Source organism: Aptenodytes patagonicus, chromosome 5, assembly GCF_965638725.1.
Source record: "Aptenodytes patagonicus chromosome 5, bAptPat1.pri.cur, whole genome shotgun sequence".
NCBI classification, from domain to species: Eukaryota; Metazoa; Chordata; class Aves; order Sphenisciformes; family Spheniscidae; genus Aptenodytes; species Aptenodytes patagonicus.
In genome coordinates this window covers 74,278,761-74,299,595 of record NC_134953.1, presented here as the reverse complement: position 1 = coordinate 74,299,595, position 20,835 = coordinate 74,278,761, and the positions used below count along the sequence as shown (strand labels likewise).

At 41.1% G+C, this 20,835-nt stretch overlaps 1 long non-coding RNA gene across 1 annotated transcript; it reads right to left on the bottom strand.

Annotated features, from left to right (window-relative positions):
- Positions 1-15,587: 15,587 nt before the first annotated feature.
- Positions 15,588-19,404, bottom strand: LOC143160525 (uncharacterized). Its single transcript, XR_012995393.1, has 3 exons — positions 19,139-19,404; positions 17,022-17,114; positions 15,588-15,898 (listed from the first exon to the last, which is right to left on the bottom strand). It is a non-coding gene; the product is annotated as an uncharacterized LOC143160525 (long non-coding RNA).
- Between the last annotated feature and the right edge of the window lie 1,431 nt (positions 19,405-20,835).

Here is a 20,835-nt window from a genome sequence, read left to right as displayed (position 1 = left end):
AGGCTTTGACATAGAGCAAATTCCCCGCAGTGAAAGGAAAAACACCACCAGGGCAAGGCAAGCAGTCCTCGCTGTGGGACTCAGCTCTCACTAGGGCTGCTCAATGGGGAGTTTTCTCTACGGCTGAGGCACATAGAGCAAAATTATGTGGGGAAAGTCCCACTGCACCACACAACCAGCTGTGGATACTGTAAATCTTCAGCATGTCCTTTGTCAGCTGTCAGAAACACAGACATTCATAAACAAAGGAGAGCGGGAGACCAAAATTCACTTTAAAATAAACAATGTGGACTTTGATTTAGAATGTGCTAACAGGATAGATATGAACCATTTAAATAAACATACCAGCCAATTGTGTCAACTTTGCTTTGGGGGCAGCAATACCTTTGTTACTGGGGTTTGTATCTGTCTTGATTAGGGCCATGTCAAGCAGCCGTTGAGATTGACTTTGGTGACAGATAGGATGTACTGTACATGACACTGGAAGTATAGTATCATGGAGACAAATGGTGCAATGGCTGAGAAAACCTTCACAGCTCTTTCAGAAATGGCAGAATTCTTCCCTGTGGATGCAAATATATACATTTTATTTGTCTTAAAGTTACAGACTTAGGTATGGCTGCTCTTGCAGGTACCTGTTGGTATGTAATAGCTTCCGTTCTCCACTGCCTTAACCCAGCCCAACAAGGGGTCTGTTTCCACCCTGCAGGTTCTGGGTAGCACACTCTGCATGCTCCATTTATTCCTATAGTGGTGGATATGATAATTATGGCAGAGGAGTCATTTGCCACCTCCAAAGACAAGGTGGTAATAAAGTTTCACAGAAAGTGGACCCTGCTTTTCTTGTTATGAATCGCACAAGCGCACAGCTGGGCTAGTCCCCCCAACTTGCACAGCTTTCTAAATGTGTTCCCCCTTCAGTCTATTTTACAGGTACTATTTCCTGCTCATAATGTAGATCTCATCAGACTTGATGGCAATTGGTGACGGAACGTGGTACACAGGTGATATAGAAGGAGGTGCAGCTCATGGGGGCATGTTCCAAACCTCTGCAGGCTGCTATGTCAGCAGCCACTCTGTGTGACTCTCCTCTTAAGGAGCAAGAAGATCTCCACTGGGTTAAGGCTGTGAGGGGAGTTCTTATGCCCTTAAAGCAACAATTTTGTTGGCCTGCTCCTACTCTCTCTGGGCTTTTTCATTACTCACTAGTAGTTTTTAGGAGGCAAATGTATCAAGACCTACATTTCCCAGGTAAAAGGCATAAAGTAAAAACAACCTATCTACCAGATATTACAATATCTACCAGAAGGAAGGAGTTGCTCAGCCTCCCATTATCTTTCACTTGAACAAGACCTTTCCCAGGTGTCATTCACAGATATCAAAGATGATAATACACCTTTATTTTTGGCTCCTTTATAGGGTGTTTTGCAGATGCTGAGTTTCTGAGTGGGTGGGGGATCCATTACAAACTTTTATTTATCACTATACCCAAACACTGTAGAGACTCAATTTCCCTAAAAACCCTCTTTGATTAAATAGCATCAGCAGCAGAGGTGGGGACTCCAAAGGCTAATTGCTTTTTATGGTCTAAGGGGAACATGCATAGGAAGGTGGCTTTCAGCTTGTTGCCCGTAGGTTTGCAGCAGCAAATCAGAGAGCCAAAGGCACAAGGAGTTTGACTACCCCTGCATTTGTTTTCCGGGGACAAGTTTGTTGGCTTAAATTAAGCCTGCTAAAAATGTGGCCAAGATTTGCACTGGCAAAAAAAATGCCCCTGCCTATGCCTATGTAATGTTACACCGACTTGAAGGTTTTTTTAGCTATAGAGAGCTACAGATCAAAACACAAACCTATTCATTTAAAAAAAAAAAAAAAAGAAATTAATATACCCGAACATAAGGAAGATGTGCTGGCTTAGTTAAATAAGGCGCAACTGGTATTATTTAATTAAAATCTAGAGTGCAGCTGTTAAGGAAAAATCTAGCCAGTTTCAGATAGAAAAATATGCCCTAATAATGTATTTCAACATCATTTTGACACTAAACTCAAGAATAAGGTAGGGGTGAATGTTTTGTATGTGCGTGCATACATATGCACGCATATACATCTGTGTCTGTGAGAGTAAGAGAGAGGGGGAAAAGGCAAATGTGTTCAAATACTTTTTCTTTATTGAGAGAAACTATAAATAAAACTAGACTTATGTGAGCCAGCGGCCAGGAGGCTCCGAGGATGCACAGTGTGTGCTTAGAGGCTGAGGACAGGGGGAGGTGATGCTGTGAGCTGCTTTGCCTGTACACGAGCCAGGGTTTTCTGTCTTTTACCACCCAGGTGTACACAGTGGACATCTCACAAAAGAAAATGGCTTTGTTCACTGAGTGAGAAATCATTTCAACTATGCAATCTTTCAGTTTTCTCCAAGAATGATAAAGATGCATTTATTTTCTATAAAGAATAGTTATAGTTAGTTAATTGCATTGCTGCTGTTTCTAAAACTTACTGGGCTAATGTCTTGTTTTGCTACCTAAAGCAGAGCATTTCAGCTTTTCAGAGAAATAATTGTATATATTAGACTGACAGAAAAAAATAGCAAGTTTTGGAGAGTGTTTTTGAGGAACCAGACAGCTATGTAAATGAAGGAAACAGAAACACAACACTGTGGGAAGTTTTGGTGGCATTATTATTTTTTATTTTAGTGACTATTTATACAGCACTGTAATTTTGCATGACACTCTTCCGAGAGTAAAAAAGGCAAGGGGTCAGACCCGTAGTATACTCTGCTACACATATCCGTAGCTATACCCTGCTCCACATAGTATCTGACTGAGGAAGGGCTGGGAAAACAAAGTTAGGCTACTTTTCTCCTCTTCCCATCCTAGTGTTGGCAGTCAAGGTTTCTGAAGCTGTGTCTTGTCCTGTCCTTGCTATATTGCTTTTGCAGGGGCAAGAGATTTTTGAGCAAGATCTCACAACCCAAGGAGTCCTCAGGGCAGCAGACCTGTTTTTTCTTCTGCTCTTCTCTCGAGCAGTGCAAAGCTGCCAGAGAGAGGGCTGAGGATCAGGCCTCGTGGTAGCTGTCATACAGAGCTTGCAGCGTGCAACAGATGGATATAGGAAAGGAGGAAAACGAGCAAAAGGAGAAGCAGGGAAAGAAGGTCAAAGGCTAACATAACTTATGATCATTTTATTCATTACATCTCCAGTTAGAAAAGTACCACCTATTTGTAATGAAAAAGAGTTTCGATCATATTTTGATAACACCAGTCTTTTATTTCTGTTCATGAAATAATTAACATTTGTGGAATTTTACCATCCTTGTAACATTTGTCCCAAACAGGTATAGGTTTTCTAAGATTTTCTTCTCTCTCTGTTATTTCATGGTCTCTGTGTAGCATTTGTTTGGTCATTCAAAGCAAATAGTTCACCCTTTCCTAGTTCACCCTTTGTCTACAAGTGAAATTCATGTCATGTTGAAATAGATTTCATTTGCGGCGAGACAGTGGTGGGTCCTCTGCTTCCCCTACGTCCACAATCCCCGTGTAGGAGCTTTGGGTAGCAGTCCCTGAGGGAAAATCACTGGCCTTTCCCTCCCCAAGTTGCTCTGAAAGAATATGCAGGATCACTTGGCTAGCCAGCATGCCAAAAGCAGAAACTAAGGTAAAATGGACTTCCAGGGAGTATCTGAAGGGGGGGGGGGGGGGGGGGGGGCAGGGAGGAATATTTGAAGCAGAGAAAGGTAGCTCTTACTCCAGGGATACAGACTCAAGTCTGAAAGTCACAAAGACGAGAGTGGGGAAAAGAAATCAAACCACAAAGTCTGTTTTTTTCAGTGGCTCTAGTCCATATGAAACAGCAATGCTATATCAGGGAACTAAATACCAGAGGAGAGAGGGGGAACCAGAGAACGAGACAGATGAGGGAGGGGGCCAGGTCAGTGTTAAATGGGAACAGGGCACGGAAGCCCAAAGGATGAGGGAAGTAGCCAAACAACTGCCAAGTGGGCATAGCAGAGCACAGGTGAAGGAAAACTCACCCTCCAAACTCTTCCACGGTCGTGTTGGCTTTCCTGCTCTCATCTGTAAGACCTGGAAAAAAAATTGTTACAGCTCCTGTTCTGCCCTGCCTGACCATGTGCCCTCAGGGATCTTGAACCACGAGGGATCCACATGTTGCTCGGAGCCATTGCACTGCGCATGGGAGGCTGCCACCAGGAGCTCCTCGGGCTCTGAGTAACATCCCTACCATGCCTCCTGCTCCTCCCGGGCACAGTGGACTGAGTTGAAAAGCCTGAACACTGAATATGTTTGCTCTGGGCAATTTAAATTAGACCCTTGTATGTTATCTAAGGCGCATTTTTGTATTTTATCCACTGCCTGAATCTCAGATGCAGAAATATTTGCACAGCTCTTCATTCTTTGGGGAGCGAGACACGGGTTTTCCCCAGTGGCGCAGTGATAGCTTCTGATCCGCCAGCCTCCCGCTGTCCACTGTCATTGCGGCTCACAGTCACCGAGTGGCCCGAGGAATAGCTGGCACTCAAGGACCCCCCCTCCAGTGCCCATAACTCTGAAACTACATGACATCTTAACCTTTATGAAATTTCTTCAAGACAGCATTTAAAAACACCCAAATCTTTCCTGACCTTTACATTTTAGTAGAGGGTTTTTTGTTTTGTTATTTTTTTAAATTGATGTTCCTATATTTTTTTCTTTAGCGGTGGCATTTTTAAGCTAGTTCAAGAGGAACTTTGCTTTGCCTTTCCCATCCTGGTTGAGCTCAATCATTAATCATAAAGGGAAAGCACTCCAGACTCAAACCTAACTTTATAATGTTTTTATGTTTGTGACATTTTATCTCTCTCAGCCAGTGGGAAGTTCTTATCCTTTTAATTTATAATCTGTTAGGTTTCAATTTGACTCTAGATGCTGACTTCCTTTGTAGCCTCCCATCCCCATTCTCACCCCCGTTTCACCATGCTGTGGCTTGGTGATTGCGTATCGGGTGTACAGATCACTCAGAGAATCTCCCAAGGGGATCAGTGATTGCTGCCCTGGATCATCAGGAAGCTGACCCCTTTCCGTATGTGGGAAATCAAGGTATCTTCAACAGAAAAGCCAATGGTGCAATTTGACAGTAACACACTGCCTAAACCTAGAATTAATCTGTTGAGTACTTCAGCAAAGCTGACTTAGTGTAAAGCTAACACAAAAGAGGAATCAGTCCTGGCATCTTTACACAAAACTATGAATATTTGCAAAGAAAACCTGGAAACTTGAAAGGAAGCATTCTAGTTTTTTCTACGGCACTTGCTCTTTTTAATGTAAATAGAAATTGCGTATCCTGCAGTGCACAGCATTCTGCTATAAGACCTGGCTTTTTACAAAGAGAAAACTTTCCACATTCATATATAGTCTTTATCTAGTATAATCTCATAAAATCTTCCATGATATCAGGCAATTATAACGTTCAAGGCTCAGAGTCTAAATACTCTCTAGTGGTGCTACTGGATTTGTTTATATAGTATTGTTCTGTTGCAAGTAGAGTACAACACTGCCACAGCTTTGTAGGCACAAAGACGAGTTCTGCTAAGCCTGTGTAAGTCTCTGCTCTTTAGCCCAAAAAACTGAAGGTCAGTTCAAAGCTGCTTGTTGAGGGAAACTAATCCTGCAAACAGTACATTCGCTGGCCATTATTTCCAAATCCAAACTATCTTATAGTCATGAAATGGAAAGTTTATGGGGAAAACAAATGCTGCATTTATTACTGTGATGCAACATTCATAAAATATATTTCATTGGGGGGGAGTTTACACAGGGGGTAATGAGATTTTTCCTTTATACATTATTTATAACTACTTAATCCAGGTGCTGTAGGTTATTTTTTTATCCCTCAGTTTCACAGCTACAAAACACTTCAGTATTTCTAATTTATTTCTGCTTACAATACAGATGTTCTCAATTGTGTCTCTAACTACATTTCAACTGTTATGATCGCTTTTATTTGTTTGTGTCACTGTACACTTAGAGGTTGAATGTGCAGTACACAATAGTCAGGTTCCAAGCAGCCTGTAAAAAGCCTCTGGTGATTTAGTTACCAACAAATTAAACTATGCCTAACAGTAATATCTTTATCATTAGTGGTTTTAATCTTCAGATGATTTCCCTGCAGTTTATATTGCCCTGTGCATGGGCTCTTATATCTTCACATAAAGGTTTCATCCTTTTAAACAGCATTTTTCAAGATGACCATTTGGAAACAACATTTGGAGGAACATTTGGGTTGCATCCTCTAACTAAATTTCCAAGCTGTTGGTAACGGACTAAAGAAAATGTGGTCTGCACTGAATACTAAAGAGCTGCAAATGTAAGAGCCTTGAAGGTTATGTGTAAATATTGACATTTTTATTTTATTTAGCATACAAAAATGAACTTGCAATGTTGCTTATCTGATCATACAGCAATGACCGCATCTGCATCATCTGAGATCTATTCCTCACACTTCTGACTTTCATAGATGTTCCAGAGTTTTCCCATTGAGGATGTTATTGATGTCCCTGATTAGGCAACAGATATCTGGGGATTGAGTGTCCATATAGGAACATGTCAACCAAGAGGCAACAAATGGAAGCAGAGGAAAAAAAATCCTTTCATCTTCAAAGGCCATGTTATATGTGCAGATATGGGTCCCAATAAAACCATTAAGGTCCTTTCCTGAGACGTGTAATGGGACTTTAGGGCATTCAGCATCCAGCAAAACAAGGTCTTTGGTTCATCCTAGAGGAAGCACAGAAAAATAACTGTAACATTACATATACCCCAGCTGTTCTTTGCACTTAGCCATACTGCCCTTTCCCCTTGAGTGTGAGTCTGTTGTCATTTCTTTTTTAACCAGAGGTTTCTGTGGAAACCTCAGGGTCTGCATATTTACATGCTTTTTTCCTAAAACACTGAGAAAGACTCCGATGTGCAGATAATACAGCTTGCAGTTCTTCAGGGCTATTGTTTATACTAAATGCGTTTATATGTTAAAGTACTAAGATGGTCACTGCATAGTTTGTAATTCCAAGGCATGAAACATGAGGGCCCCACAGCATTCCCCTTAAATCTAATCAGAAAGCCACGAGATCTTGGCTGTTCACACTACAGATCTGGGTAACTGCTCCATGAATGGCACTACAGTCACTGAAAATCCCCAGTAATGACTCGAGAACGCATTAGTTCTCTCCCTGGGCAGCCTAACCTGAACACCAACACTATCAGGAATTTTTCTGAAGTATCTGCTTCCCCTTTTTAATACTCCTAGTTCCTGCATGTACCCCTCGCATGCTGTTTGCATCAGCTGGCTGCCTCTTGTGCTCCTCTGGGGGTGTCTCAAAGATTTTTTTTTTTTTTTATTTCCACATGTGAGAGAAGGATTTAATAAATTGCAGAATCATAAATTTCATTGAGGGAGAGGGAGGAAGAACAGTAACTTCTTTGTGCTACATGAAGACTGTGCAATTTACATAAATATTGCCTGTCTCTTTAGCAGATAAAGTAATTAAGAAGTGACCGGCATGGCTCTTGTTTGGTCATCCTCCCTGTTCTTGTACAAACTTCATTTAATATAGTCTTCCTTTTACTTATTTGCCAAAGAGTTTCTGATTCTCTCTGTTTTTATATGACACAGTGGTGAGCCTTACCAAGAGGTGCAGTGCTCTGCCTACAGAGCTACTTTACCCAAATTAGAGAATGTGTATGTCCCTGATTCACTTTTCTTTTTTGCAAGAAAGCCAGGCATCAATGTACTCAGGCCAGCATGCTTTTGGCAGCTTATACAAAGTATGGAGAACACATGTAATTTGTCCTTTTTAATTTATTCTTCCCTGCCCTGCAATAGAGTAAGCAGCCTTATCCTGTATTAGTCAAAGCTTCTGAGAAGGCTCCCTCTGTGCTTCCAGAATAGTCCCATAGTGACAGTGTAGCACTGTGGAAATAAAAGACGAGACATATGCAAATGATGAAGCCTGCTTCTGAAAGGGATGAACCCATTTCTCTCGCCAGCACAACATGACTAAGGGTGATCTTGTGGTGGCTGGTGGATACATGTGTCTCTATCCAGTTTATGGCTTCTAGCTGGGCTCATGGAAGGGCTGCATTGCAGAATTGACAGGGCCGTGTCCCATGCCAGCCAGCCGAGGGACAGTGGTAGATTATTAACCTCAATGATCATCTAGTCAAATGGACTGAGAAAATTAATTCCCCCTGCTTCTCCATTTTTGGGGGGGGGGAAGTGGAGAGTGGAAAATTCTGCAAGGACTAAGGAAAGGCTTTAAAAGGAGCAATAAAGACTCCAGCTTTTGGAAGAATCAGCAGCTTTGGACACGAGAGACGATCAGGAAAGAATGCTTTATAGCAGAAAGGTTCCACTTAATGGTGGGATTAACTAAGGTCAAAGAAAGCTGATGTGATGGGAGGGAGGCTCAACAATTAAGAGGAGAGCTCTGAATTGCAGGCAAAAAAGGATGGACATCTTAGAGGATCTTGATGTTACCCGAAATGTTGCTGTGAATTTGGAAAATGAGTGTAGAATTTATTAGGTTTGCATTGACCCGTGTGTCTCTGTGCTATCTAAGCGTAATTTTGTTTGGGGGGCTGAGGGCAGCTAAGCTGCATACTATCATATTGCAGAAGAGATAACAAGCAAAGATCCTCCACCCAGTAAATATGCCAGAAAGGCCTGGAGCAGAAACAGTGCTGCTGCCTACCTATATCTAATAGAAACTTAAAAAGTCACTTGATTTACTGTGGCCTCCTTTTGGGGCTTGTATTTCAAGAAATACAGTCCAGCTGGAGAAGAGAGCAAAAAGAATAATCAGAGGTCTAAAAAAAAAATTGATCTGTGAGGAAAGATTGAATGATCTGGGGTTGTCTAACCTAAACAAGAGGAGTCTTAAAGAAGATAATGTAGGTTTTCAACTACATGAGAAACACTGCTCCAAAGAAAAGGAGAATAATCCTTTCTTGTGTTCCTGGGGGGAAGTAAGTACCAATAGGCTTCAATTGCAGTAAGAAAGATGTCAGTTAATCGTTAACAAATACTTGGTATTCTGTTAGGAATCTGGTGGCGTACTGCAGTAGATCGGGAAGGGGTAGAGTCTTTGTCACTGGATGTCTTTATGAATAGGCTAGACAACATCTGAAAGTAATGACAAAGACGTAGTAGGGCCTGCATTGACCTTGTGAGCCTGGTCAACAACAGACTGGTCAACTGAAGCCCAGTGAGCACCTAATGAGTAAAGTCTAGCAAGAGACAAATGGATTTGGGTCACTTTTGTAGCTGGGACTCCAGGATGAGGTAGGAGGCAGTAAATCCCTTGTGCATTTTGACAATGGGAATCTCCCTCAACTTTGAAAGCAGATTTTTGTCAACTCAAAACACTTTTCCCTTGCCAAACTCATACACTACCTTCATCTTATCTAGAGAAAGCCTCAGCCAACTGGCTTTCATCCATGTCTTATCTCTGCCAGACACAAGGAAGCTGTAACATATGGCTTCAATGAAAAGGAGACGTAGAGCTTGGTGTCATCAGGATATTGATGACATTGTAGCCTATGCCATTTCACAATATCCTCTAGTGGTTTCATATGGGTTTTGAATAAGGGTAACAGCAGTGAACCCTTTGGTACTTTAAGCTGTGAGGCCTGGGAGAGAAAAAATGTTTATCCGTGCTTCTGGGATCTTCTTGACAGAGATTGTCAGAACACTTCAAAGACTCTCTTCTCTCTTGTCAACTGTTTTGCCATAGCAGCAATGTGTAACAGCAAACAGGAAGCAGATATCACGTCTGGACTTTGGTCTGACTCAGATGCAGTGTCAAAGCACGGGGAGAATTAGCAATATTAAGTCAAAATAATGTATTAAAGAATGTATGTGTGTGTATGTATTTGGGTTTGTATGAAGTCATGTAACCATATCGTGACAGAAATTTCCCACCTTTCCCGTAAAATTGCTAACGTCACTAATCAGAACGTATCATCTGACTATTAACTGGAAGAAAAAATTTATATGTAGTTTAGGAATTTTAGTCCTGAGAGCTGTCGAGTGAGAATGTTCTGCGCAGCTGATCATCTGTAGAGGTCTCGCAATGAGACCTGGCCTAATAGATCAGGGGGACAAACAGGTAATCACTTAGTTGGTTTAACCAACCAGTGAAAGTAACAGGTGAAGTGATGTGACCCCTGTGTGAAAAAGGGAGGGTAGAACCCATTGATAAAGACACAGAATGGGGGAAGAAGATATAAAATCTCACTTCAGTATTAACAATTACTCTGTAGGCAGACGTGTCTTTCCCCCCAGGCTTACGTCCATCTGGAGCTCCAACCTACACTGTGCCAAACAAGATTTAGCTTAAATGCCCAGCCATTTATTTGGAGTGTATCATTGGTATACATCTTTGGTTGGTATACAGATTTGCTAATAGCGATTTATATGGTATCTAGTCTTGAAAAGTCTTTGCTTCTTATTTAAAAAACATATTGTATTGTTCAGGTTTCACGTTCGTTCTTTTCTGCTCTCATTGATGAGAAAACTGCACTGAAATAACTATATATGCCTGTCACGTGCCTCAGCTGTGATAATAGAAGTAAAATAAGTACTCCAGAATGTGGTTAGCTCACCTTCCTCAGCCATTTCAACATAACCACAGGGAGGGTGCCCTGGAGGCCCCAGATGCACCACTGGAAGACTTTTCAAAATAAAGCCCTATTAGTAAGGCCATCTGACCTTTCTCCCTTCCCTGCTGTTATATTTGGTGGACAAGACATAAACCATTCCAGTGAAATGTTCAGGCCTGAAAAATGGTGCATTTTGTACCAAAAACACGGGGGCTGACAGGTGCCTAAGCAGAGGAGGAGCTGGATGAGTGAGGTGTTGAAGTTGGCCCGCCACTACCATCCCACCAACATTACAGAGAGAAAGGGGATTCTACATACAGGAATTGATGTAGGGTAGGAGTGAAGCAAATTAGTGAAATCTGTCTTGTTTTCTCATAACACAAATGCCAGCTGAGCTGGAGTGATGCTGTGCAGTAGATTGCAATGAAAACATGCAGCCCGTGATAAGCTGACAGGAGCTGGACTGAGCATAAATAGCTTAGAAACATCAGTGGGTAAAGGCAAAGTTTTTGCTTTTGTGTTTTAAGAAGACATATTTACTATGCTTTGCTTTTCAGAATATAACACATTGTGTTAATGCCAGCAACTATACTTATAACACCTTACACTTCCCATGTGTTTTTTGTCCTTATATATGTAAGTTCTCAGTTTTTTGACCTATGGACCCGTTATAATTATCATTAGAACTTTGTGACCAAGGAGATTAGACTTTCTCAGCATAACTAACTGTTTTCTCAAGACGTCCTGGCTACAGTGGAGTGACTGTGCTGACATTTGCACAGATGGGCAGATGGTGCCTGGGACATGTCTGGTTGCAGTGCAGACCTGAAGATCCTAGTTGAGGAAGCCGAGCCACTGTGTTTTGGCCTGATTTATAAGAAAACTGCTTCTCAGCAAACGTAGCCTGTGTTATCCTTTCTGCTAGATGTAATGGAAAAAAATGGTTAGCCATAGTAAAACAAGCCCACAGCTAAAACATATGTTTTGGCCAAAGGCCATAATGATTTATATCAGATATCCGTGTGTGTTTGTTCCATACCAGCTAAAACTATTTAAACTCCTTGGGAAATACTGAAGAGGGCAAACATTCACAAGTCTGATTGACTATGGGAGGTTATAAGATATATCACAATTGATAAATTGTGCTTGAAAACCATGCAGTATGAAAACAAAAGCTGAAATGGTGTAACTGGGAGGTGGTCTTCTAGAGAAGGAATCTGAATTTTGATTTCTCCTTAGAGTCAATTGTAAATGTGGAATAGTTCCCTCACTCTCAAGAGAGATATTTTGCATTGAGGCTACCTGTGGAAGTCAGTAGATGTTGTTGGGTACACTGAGAAATACAATCCTTCAGGTAGAAGGAGAGGGACAGTTGGCATGGTATGCTTTGGAGTACTTGGGACCACAGACTGATTCAGTGAAATCCAATTGTTTCCTAATTCGAATTCTGAGAATGAATCACATAATTTTCTACAGATAACTGGCTAATGTCCACTAACTGCTGAGAAGAACTTTATGTCCTACTTTGTGATTGACAGCTAACTAATTAGAGTGGTTTTCAGCTTGGGGAGTTGTCATGGTCTGGCCTGCTGCATCTAGGTGCCAGGACCCTTGGCATACTCTTTGCAGCTCTGCTACTGATTTCCTGCTATGGACTTTGTGTTTAACTTCCATTATTTCCCTTTAACCCATTTGGGAAAAACTCGTCGATGTAACACTGGTTTAGAAGTGGCTTTTCATGGATACAGCTAATGGAATTTATGCAAGTAAAATGCTACTCCGGAAGTCCTCTGATAAGCCATACAGACTAGAAAATTACTGATTTAGGAAATAAGTGGGTAACGTGGCAAATTTCATCATGTATTTGAAACTGGTTTATGCATATACCGCCTTTTTATCTTCAGTCCTGAGCATTACAGAAGCCTTCAGCAAATACAGCGCTCTGTTTTAAGCACCAACGTCATAACAGTTTTTACATTCTTGCTTTGCTCTGCACTCATGTAGTCCTGGAAGAGCTCCATGGACTTCAAGGGTCAAGGCAATACTGCAATTACATAGAATTAGAATTCTTTTTCTTTAGCAAAAAGATTCAGTAATGTAGCAAAACCAATGGACCAAGGCCAGCTGTGGCATAAACAGTCATTCTACTTCTTGAGCCAAATTCTTAAATGATGCCAATGAACCTGCTGTGTTCTAAAAAACCCTTTTTTGATCTCCCGTGTGTCAATAGCTTAGACAAAAGGATTGGAGTGGCAGCAATAAAAAGAGCTATTCAAGATCTTATATGTGGCACAACTGTTTTACTTTGTCTTTTCTTGTTAACTGCTTTTCCTGCTTCATGCCCGTTTCTGCACCTACTTACATGGGAGCTGAACATGGCCAAAGACTGACTACACTTACACCAAGATACATATATAAAAGGGCATTTGAATCAATCACCACTTTGCCTATAGATTTCCGAAGTTTAGATCTCCAGCTAGGGCAGATGTAAACTTCTTTGAGGTATAAAGGTAGCTGAAGCAGGTGGGTTCAATGGGTTGGGTGTAGCAGCTGGGAGCAGAGTGCGGAGATAAACAGGCATGTGCTGGTTCTTGTGATTAGGCCAGACAAGCTTTCTCAGTGTTGCCCTGTGTTGTAGAGACATATCTTGTAATCAAGGAATGAATGTCCAAGTCTTCCAACCCACACTTCTGTAATGAAACACCTAACAGGTGGGATTGCCGTGCCTGCAACCAGGCTTTCTTGTTCTGTGACTTTCTGGGATCAGCAAGTATCTATACGATGCCTGGGGAGCAAATTCTCGGCTGCTGCAGCTCCACCGTTGCAGGTTGCTGTTGTTCAGGACTGTGGAGGAGTCCCAGCTCTTTCCGGTTCTGGAAGCAATGACTAGGAACTGCCCTAAGCCTCACCTCGTCACATGTCACTGCACTGGCGTGTGCCAAGAGGTAAAGTAAGCAACACAGAGGGCATCTGGAAAGAGGGGAGACAGGAGGAACTCAATTTGGCAGATGCTGGAGCACAGCAGGTTTTCAGCAGTTTATTTTGGAAGTAATTGTTTGCTAAATAACCATGCTTTAACTGCAGTGGAGTATCTCCAGCTTCAGTAATATTTTATTATTATTATTAAAGACAAAAGCGTACAACAGTTATAGGAGCATGGTGGTGCTCCTAGCTAAGATTCACGATTCACTGTTCATTAACCATTCAGACGCTGTGTGATTTTAGAAGGGCTGGGCTTTTAAGTGGTTTTTCCTAATTCTTGTCGTTCTCAAACACACACGTTTTAATTGCCAAGAAATTAAACTGCAGGAAGAAGAGTAGTGTTATCTGGTTTGCGCATAGGCTGCCTCCATCACACTAGTGCATAATCAAAGAAAATATAATTATAGCTCTGTGAATTTGAGGCCCAATCCTGCAGTCTAGTCTGTTCATCCACTGCTCACAGAAACAGGTGAGTCCTCGGGTTTTGCTTGGCTAACAAGTACCATCCTGTAATAACAAAGAGGAAATTTATGCTAGGATTTAGAGCAGCTGGTTTTATTAAATCTAATAGACCAACTGTCACCTTGGTATCAAGCAGGAATGATTCTCCTGAAATGACTGGAGCTGTACCAGTCTTATATTTCAAGACTGAGATCAGAACCAGGCCCAGTTTGCCAAAAAATAAAGCAGTTCTGTCACTTGCTGGTAGTGAGGAATCAGTTACCCAAATCTTAAATCTCTCTATGTCCAAGCTGAATTTGTACACTATAAATATGTTACATGGACTCCATGGGGTGGTCTTCTAAATATGCTCCACAATGTTTACTAATAAGGCTTGTTTTTCTTCTTCATGCAGCTTGTCCTTTATCACCCTTAGATGTTTCTGCACTAGCATTTTGTTCCGTTCCTATTAAAACCATTTTAAGTTCCAGGAAGAATTTTGATCTTTTTTGTCTTCCAAAACTATTATAAATATTCACAAGTTCAGGGTCATGCTGTCTGTAACCACAAACCTTTAAATCCAAATATTTGAGGTGGGATTTATGGGAGGGGGGGGTTACGTTTACAGCAGGGTTTCCCAAACTGGGTACGAAGGTGCTGGGAGGGGGAGGTGAAAAAGCAAATGATTAATTCTGCTTCCAACATGGGGACATTGTACTGGGGACGGGAGAGGATGAATGGAAGAGTCCACTGGGGAGAGAGGCACAGGGCAGAGTCATTTGCAAAGTGCTGGTTTACAGAACTTTAAAAGGTAAATGCACGTATTTTGCAGGCAGTAGACCAAGTTGTATTGTTTGGCACGAGCTGGCTCCTAGTTACACTTGACTTCACAATGTTTACAGCATTCTCCTTAAAGCTATCAGTTTAACGGGGGGAGGCAAGGCAAAGAAGACATCCCCGTTCTAGTAGTGCTGCCTCAGAAATCCCTATGCCCTGTGTGAAAATGCTGTGCACTTCTTGCTTACCAAGTGGCTTAAGTTAATATGAGGGGACTCAATGTTCTAATGTTAAATGCCAAGGGAGCAATACCTGAAAGGTCTGAGACTGAAGCATCGGACTACACAATTTCCTATTTACTATAGATGGTATATTTAGTAAGTAATCATCCAACCTAATAATCTAAAATAGTATTTGACAAAAAGGTCAAGTGTTTAATATTAGGGCTAGGAGAGCCATAAAAATCTATAAGGAGAATGCTCTGTGGAACAGCCAGCCAGATGCAGCTCCCGGCTCTGTCATTGTATCTCTCAGTTCCTCCTTTCATTCTATAAAAATGTCACAGTCTCTTAAGCTCAAACGATTCCATATGTTTTCTGCTTCTGGAGGACGTAACTCTATGGAAAACTCAGTTCTCGGTTGCCAGACCAAACAACTCTGTCTCTGGAAGTTTCCTCTCTTGAAGTCTTCTAGAGCTTTTCAAAAAGTGTCATGGTTTATGGAGTAAACACAAGTTCCCAGGAGGACGTATAGGACTCTGTATTTTATGGAAATCTCATTAGAACGCAATGAAAGAGACTTTTTAAATTAAATAATTGCTTTATAAAACTTAGCAGACTTTATGTTCCGGGTCTGTTAGCCAAATGGATCTCAGGCAGAGGGGCGAGAGGGAGTGAACCAAACTGAAAGCTGGGGTAAATGGGCCCAACCTTCACACCGTTTTTGAACTTGACTAGCACATGCAGGGGCTAGAAGTAGCCACAGTGTGCTGCTGATCTACAGAGCAACCTGGGCAGCATCAGCCATGTTTCAGAACCTCGTTTCCCCTGTAAAACATAAAAACAAAACACAGAAACAGCAGCTGAGACTAAATGCTGTATTCGGATCCAGACTGCAGGACACACATACCTGATTTTATTGCTAATACTGTCCTCCCTTAGCTCCTGTCTCTCTGACACCATTCCCACACTCTGTTCTTCATGACTCCTTTCATGACTGTTGGCAGTTTATTTTTTCTATCATCTTCTCATTTGCCTGCAAGGACCTCAGCTATTTTACTTCTGCCTATGGGATCCCACCTCAGTTGTAGCTGTTTGAATTAACATGCCTCCTTGCTGCATCTTCTGGCTGAGGAAACTGCAAGGAGAAGTGCTGTCATGGCCAGCAGAACAAACAGATGATCCACCCTGTAACTCATTGCTGTGGCATTTTTTGTAAACCCACATGGTTAACAGCAGGTTTCTCTTTTTTTTTTTTTTTGGATTGGCACATATATACTACAGGAATGGGGGGTATTTGGAAGAAAAAATGGGACACACCTTTTAATTCTCATGAAAGCATTATCATGGAAAGCCTTCTTACAACAACAGAGTGAGAACAAGTTAAATATTTTGTTTCAAAGGGATTATCCCTACCCAGCAGGGAACAGCTGGCATAAAGCGTTGATCCACCTCCCATTGCAAACATGAGCCAAACTCCCGATGATTTCATTGGTACAGAATCAAGCCCTTATTAAGTCCACGACCAGCTTTGCGCAACTTCTGTCCCCGTCTGCTTCCCTTACACATAGGCCTGACCCTCTCCAACCCTGGAGAACCCCAGCTGAGGGGGGCTGTAGTGAAACTGAAAACATTTTAAGAGGTTAATGAGTAAAATAGTATAACGGCTTTTTCCAAATTTATCCAGTTGTGGAGTACATCTCAAATAGCCCCGCTAACTTCAGTCTAGTCCTTCTGTCTGGATAGCCAAATGATAAGCAGCAAGATGTATCCAGGATCTTGACTCACTAAAATGAGCCAGTTCCTTCTTTTTTCTGGATTAGTGTGGTTCCTCTCTAGGTTGTGTTTCATTCCTGTGTTGAGCCACTTGAAAAGGATTGTTTTCTCGTGGTATTTTCAAGTTTTGCGTACAGTTACATTGCAGTATATTTAGTAAAAGAGCACCAGTTACCGAGATGTAAAAAACGTCACTCCCAGATCTAAGAGCGGCCACAGACTTCTTATTCTCTTTCCAGAACATTCACATCAAGACATGTATGTAGAACTGTTTAGAGAACATACATTAATTAGAAAAAAACATAGACATTAGTTAGGATCCTAATGACAGCCTCTGACGTCGACAGGCTTCCTGTCACCAACATCCAGTCCCTTCATGGTTATATTGTTTGAATGCGTTTCTGCTAAATGACAGACCAGGCTGAAACTATTAGTGCCTAGGAATGGGAAAAAATGTAATAATAAGTGATTGGGTTATTAAGAGCCTTATTGTATGTGACAGTGAAAAAGCTGGGGTTGTACCTTCATATGTCATCTAAAAGTTAGTACTATGAACAAGATGTTTTCATATCCTTTCTGATACTTTGAGATGGATCAAAATTTATCATAGCTATCTTCATTTTACTCAGTTAATAATGAATGATCAGTGAAACATTTTGGAATAGGAAAAGCGAGATGATTCATATAATCTCTGCTGTGAAAGGTTTTCAAAGTTTAAAACGTACAAAGAGAAGTAAAAGTAGCTATATCTTTTGCACAATATATAAAAGCCAAGAAATTATGTAGGAGAGCTGAGAAGTTTTAATTGAATAACAGTTTGTGAGATGGTCATACAGGTTTGATTTTTTGACAATCAGATTGAGTTTCATTGTTCAGCAGTTGCATGAGTTCTTAAACAATGAAACTGTCTTCGTAAACATTTCTTTTCACTGAAAGTCATCCTTTGATGATAGTGGTGTGACTGTGTGAGTGTTGTATAACTGCAGTTTTTAACTCCTGGGGAAGGTGCTGTGTAAAAAGCTGCATGTCTTCTTCTTTATTAGAACTGATAGAAGATCCAAGATGTGAAAAAGAGTCCAAAGTCTTGCTCAACTGTTTATGGCTAACAAGGAATCCAGAAACTTTGCCATAGCATTCCTGTTATGCACACACCTCTGATAAGTCTGCACTAAGAATAAGGGGCTAAATTCTCTGCTGGAATAAACCCCACAATTTCTTTGGTGTCTGTTGATCTTCCACTACCTGTGTCCACAGAGACCTTGGTTACTAAAAGCTGAAGTACAGAGACATGGTTTTACCCCTCCAAATTGTATAGTCAATGTTTGGAGACTTTTTTAATCTTTGTGCCAGTGTACAGAAAGAAGTATAATATGATGCATGCATGACTTCTTCATAAAGCTTCAACTTTCAGAGCCTGTGAGTGGGGAATTGTGTCCCATTCAGGTAAATTATTCTACAATAATGATTGTCACTCCTATTGCATCATTTTCACAAGTGTGTAAGGCTCCTGGCTCTGAAAAACTGGTGATATGCTGGACCACTGTTTTGGACCAGTACTGCAAGTCCCTGTGCTTTTGAATTGTTAGAGCTACTTCTTTTGAAGTTCATGGCTAGGTAAAAATTTGAGATATTCTAGGTTATTATAATTATGAGGAGAAACTGTTAGTGAGAGTCACATACTACTTTTATGTAACTCTTTGTATTTACAAAAAAAGGACAAAGATGTGTTTTTCTGACCACAGGACGAGTCAAACAACTAGAAGAATAGAAGAATTTTATCCCATTGCCTGTAAGACCTCTTTCAGCCAGAGCCCATTCCTTATGCTCACCCTTGGCCTCTCGTAGGGATGAACTGTCTGCACGTCCTGCCACCTTTCTTCATTTCTGCAGTGCTTCTGTGGCTTTTCTTCCCACCCAGCTCTGGCGGTCTCTCAGTGTAATAGTCAGACGATACGCTTCTCCCATAGTTCAAGTGTCTGATCAGACTAGCCTTGCCTTTGCTGTGTGCAATGCACTTTGCTTTGAAGGCCAAGCATCTTCACAGAGGAGTTGAGTTGCTCCTTCCCAGCTAGCTCAACTGAAGGGAAGTCACTACAATCACCAGCTCTGACAACATTTCATCCATCCAGTCCTAACTCTGCTTTCTATCAAAATTATTCCTATAACTCCCTGCCATCATAAAAAAGCAAGCCTGAAAGGAAGAGGAATAAACATAGAGTGGTTTAGAATTGTATACTAGGAATAATTCAACTTTTAGTAAGAGGCTTCTGTCATTTCTCTATTTTTACTCACCGTGAGGAGGACAGCATGTTCTCATCTCTGTGGAGTCACATAAATGACATGATTAAAGTGCATGTTGCAGAGCTGTATCTGGGCATTTGGAACTTCCTTGCTGTTTTCTTAAGGTATTTGTATGATAGATGAGGGGAAAAAAAAAATCCTGTGCTTAGTTCATCTTGTTATAATGTAGATATATTTTCCACACATTTGCAAATAGAGTAAAGAACAAGAGTTCTTCAGCTATTTAAAGTCTTTGAAAGAAGAAAGGCAGTTTAGATTACCAGCAGCCTACAATGTGCGTGGCACAAAAATGTCAGTTTTAATGGCAAAGTTCAGGATAAAACTGTGTCAGCTAATTTAATCATTTACCATGAAATACCAGTTATCTTAATCTTACATGCAGTCCTTAAGTCTGCTGCATATTTTTGTGTAATTGAATCCTGACCCTAAAAGGGAGGAAGCAAGGAATTTGCTTTTTAGTGAATAGTTAGGCTCTAAATGTTCCTGTTTATAAATTGTATTTGCAGCATTGTCAGATATTTTAATACTGAGAAGCTAATATTTCTGATGAGTCTATTTTTTTCTCTGTTTCATATTTGTTTTCCATGCTGCAGAAATCATATTAGTATTCAGTTTCTATGGAACTTAACAGAGTTCTCTGGAAAAAGTGCAAATATTGTTCCCAGAACTTAAGGCAAATAAATTAGTATCTAACCCAGATGACACATTTTATTCATGTGGTTTGCTTTCCATCTAGATACCTGATGTATTACTTCAGCAGCAAATTCAACAAGGCCAAGATGTCTTCATTTTCCTTCAGAGCAAGAGCTGTAAGAGCAGTGTGATGGAAGTATTGGTCTTCTGTGGCCAGCCGGCGAGAACCCATCAACAGCTGTGATGAGCAGAGCAGACATGGGGAGACAGGAGGCAGCTGAAGCCAAAGAGGACCCACGCCTGGAGCTGTGTGTGTGTGATTGGAGCAGAGAGAGGCCAGGACCCAAGGAAATCCCAGCAGCAAGGGAAAAAAACAGATTGACTCTCAGTGACTCATTTAGCTCCTGGATTGGACAGATCTCTCCCCTGCTGGCAATTTGGCTGAGCATCAATGGACAGATACCAGGATGAATAGCTTAAAATAATTAGGGATTGGGAATCTGCAAAACTGCTAGCCATCCAATTCTTTACTGTGCAATGCGAGGCACAAAAAAGAAATTACATTTAGGTTATTAAATATTAAGTCAGTGGATTTACCTCCATTTGGTCCAGAACAGGAAACTGGCTAAAATTCCACATTTATATCATTGTGTTGATGGCCTGTTTATCACTGAACAAGTGAGTGCCTTTTGGCAGGTCAAGCTCATTGACACATGGGGCAAATGTGTGCTTAATTTCTCCCAAACAGAAGAATTAATATAATAATAAATAACACAGATGAGAACAGAATTAAAATCGAGTGCAGTCAAGAGTTCCGTTTAATGCCAGACATCTCACATTCTAGATGTTCTGGGGCCAGATTTTTTCCTGCTGAAGGTAGTGAGGATTTTGCCATTGGCGCTGATGGGAGCCGGAGTGGGCCTTGAATGCAGAGACAGGATTCCCTGTACTTTCTATTTAATGCTCAAAACCCAGAAGCAACAGGCTCATTCAGTATCAGTAAAGGTCAGTTAAAATTATAGAGACATCCTTTGGAGCAAATCCTCTGCCTTGTA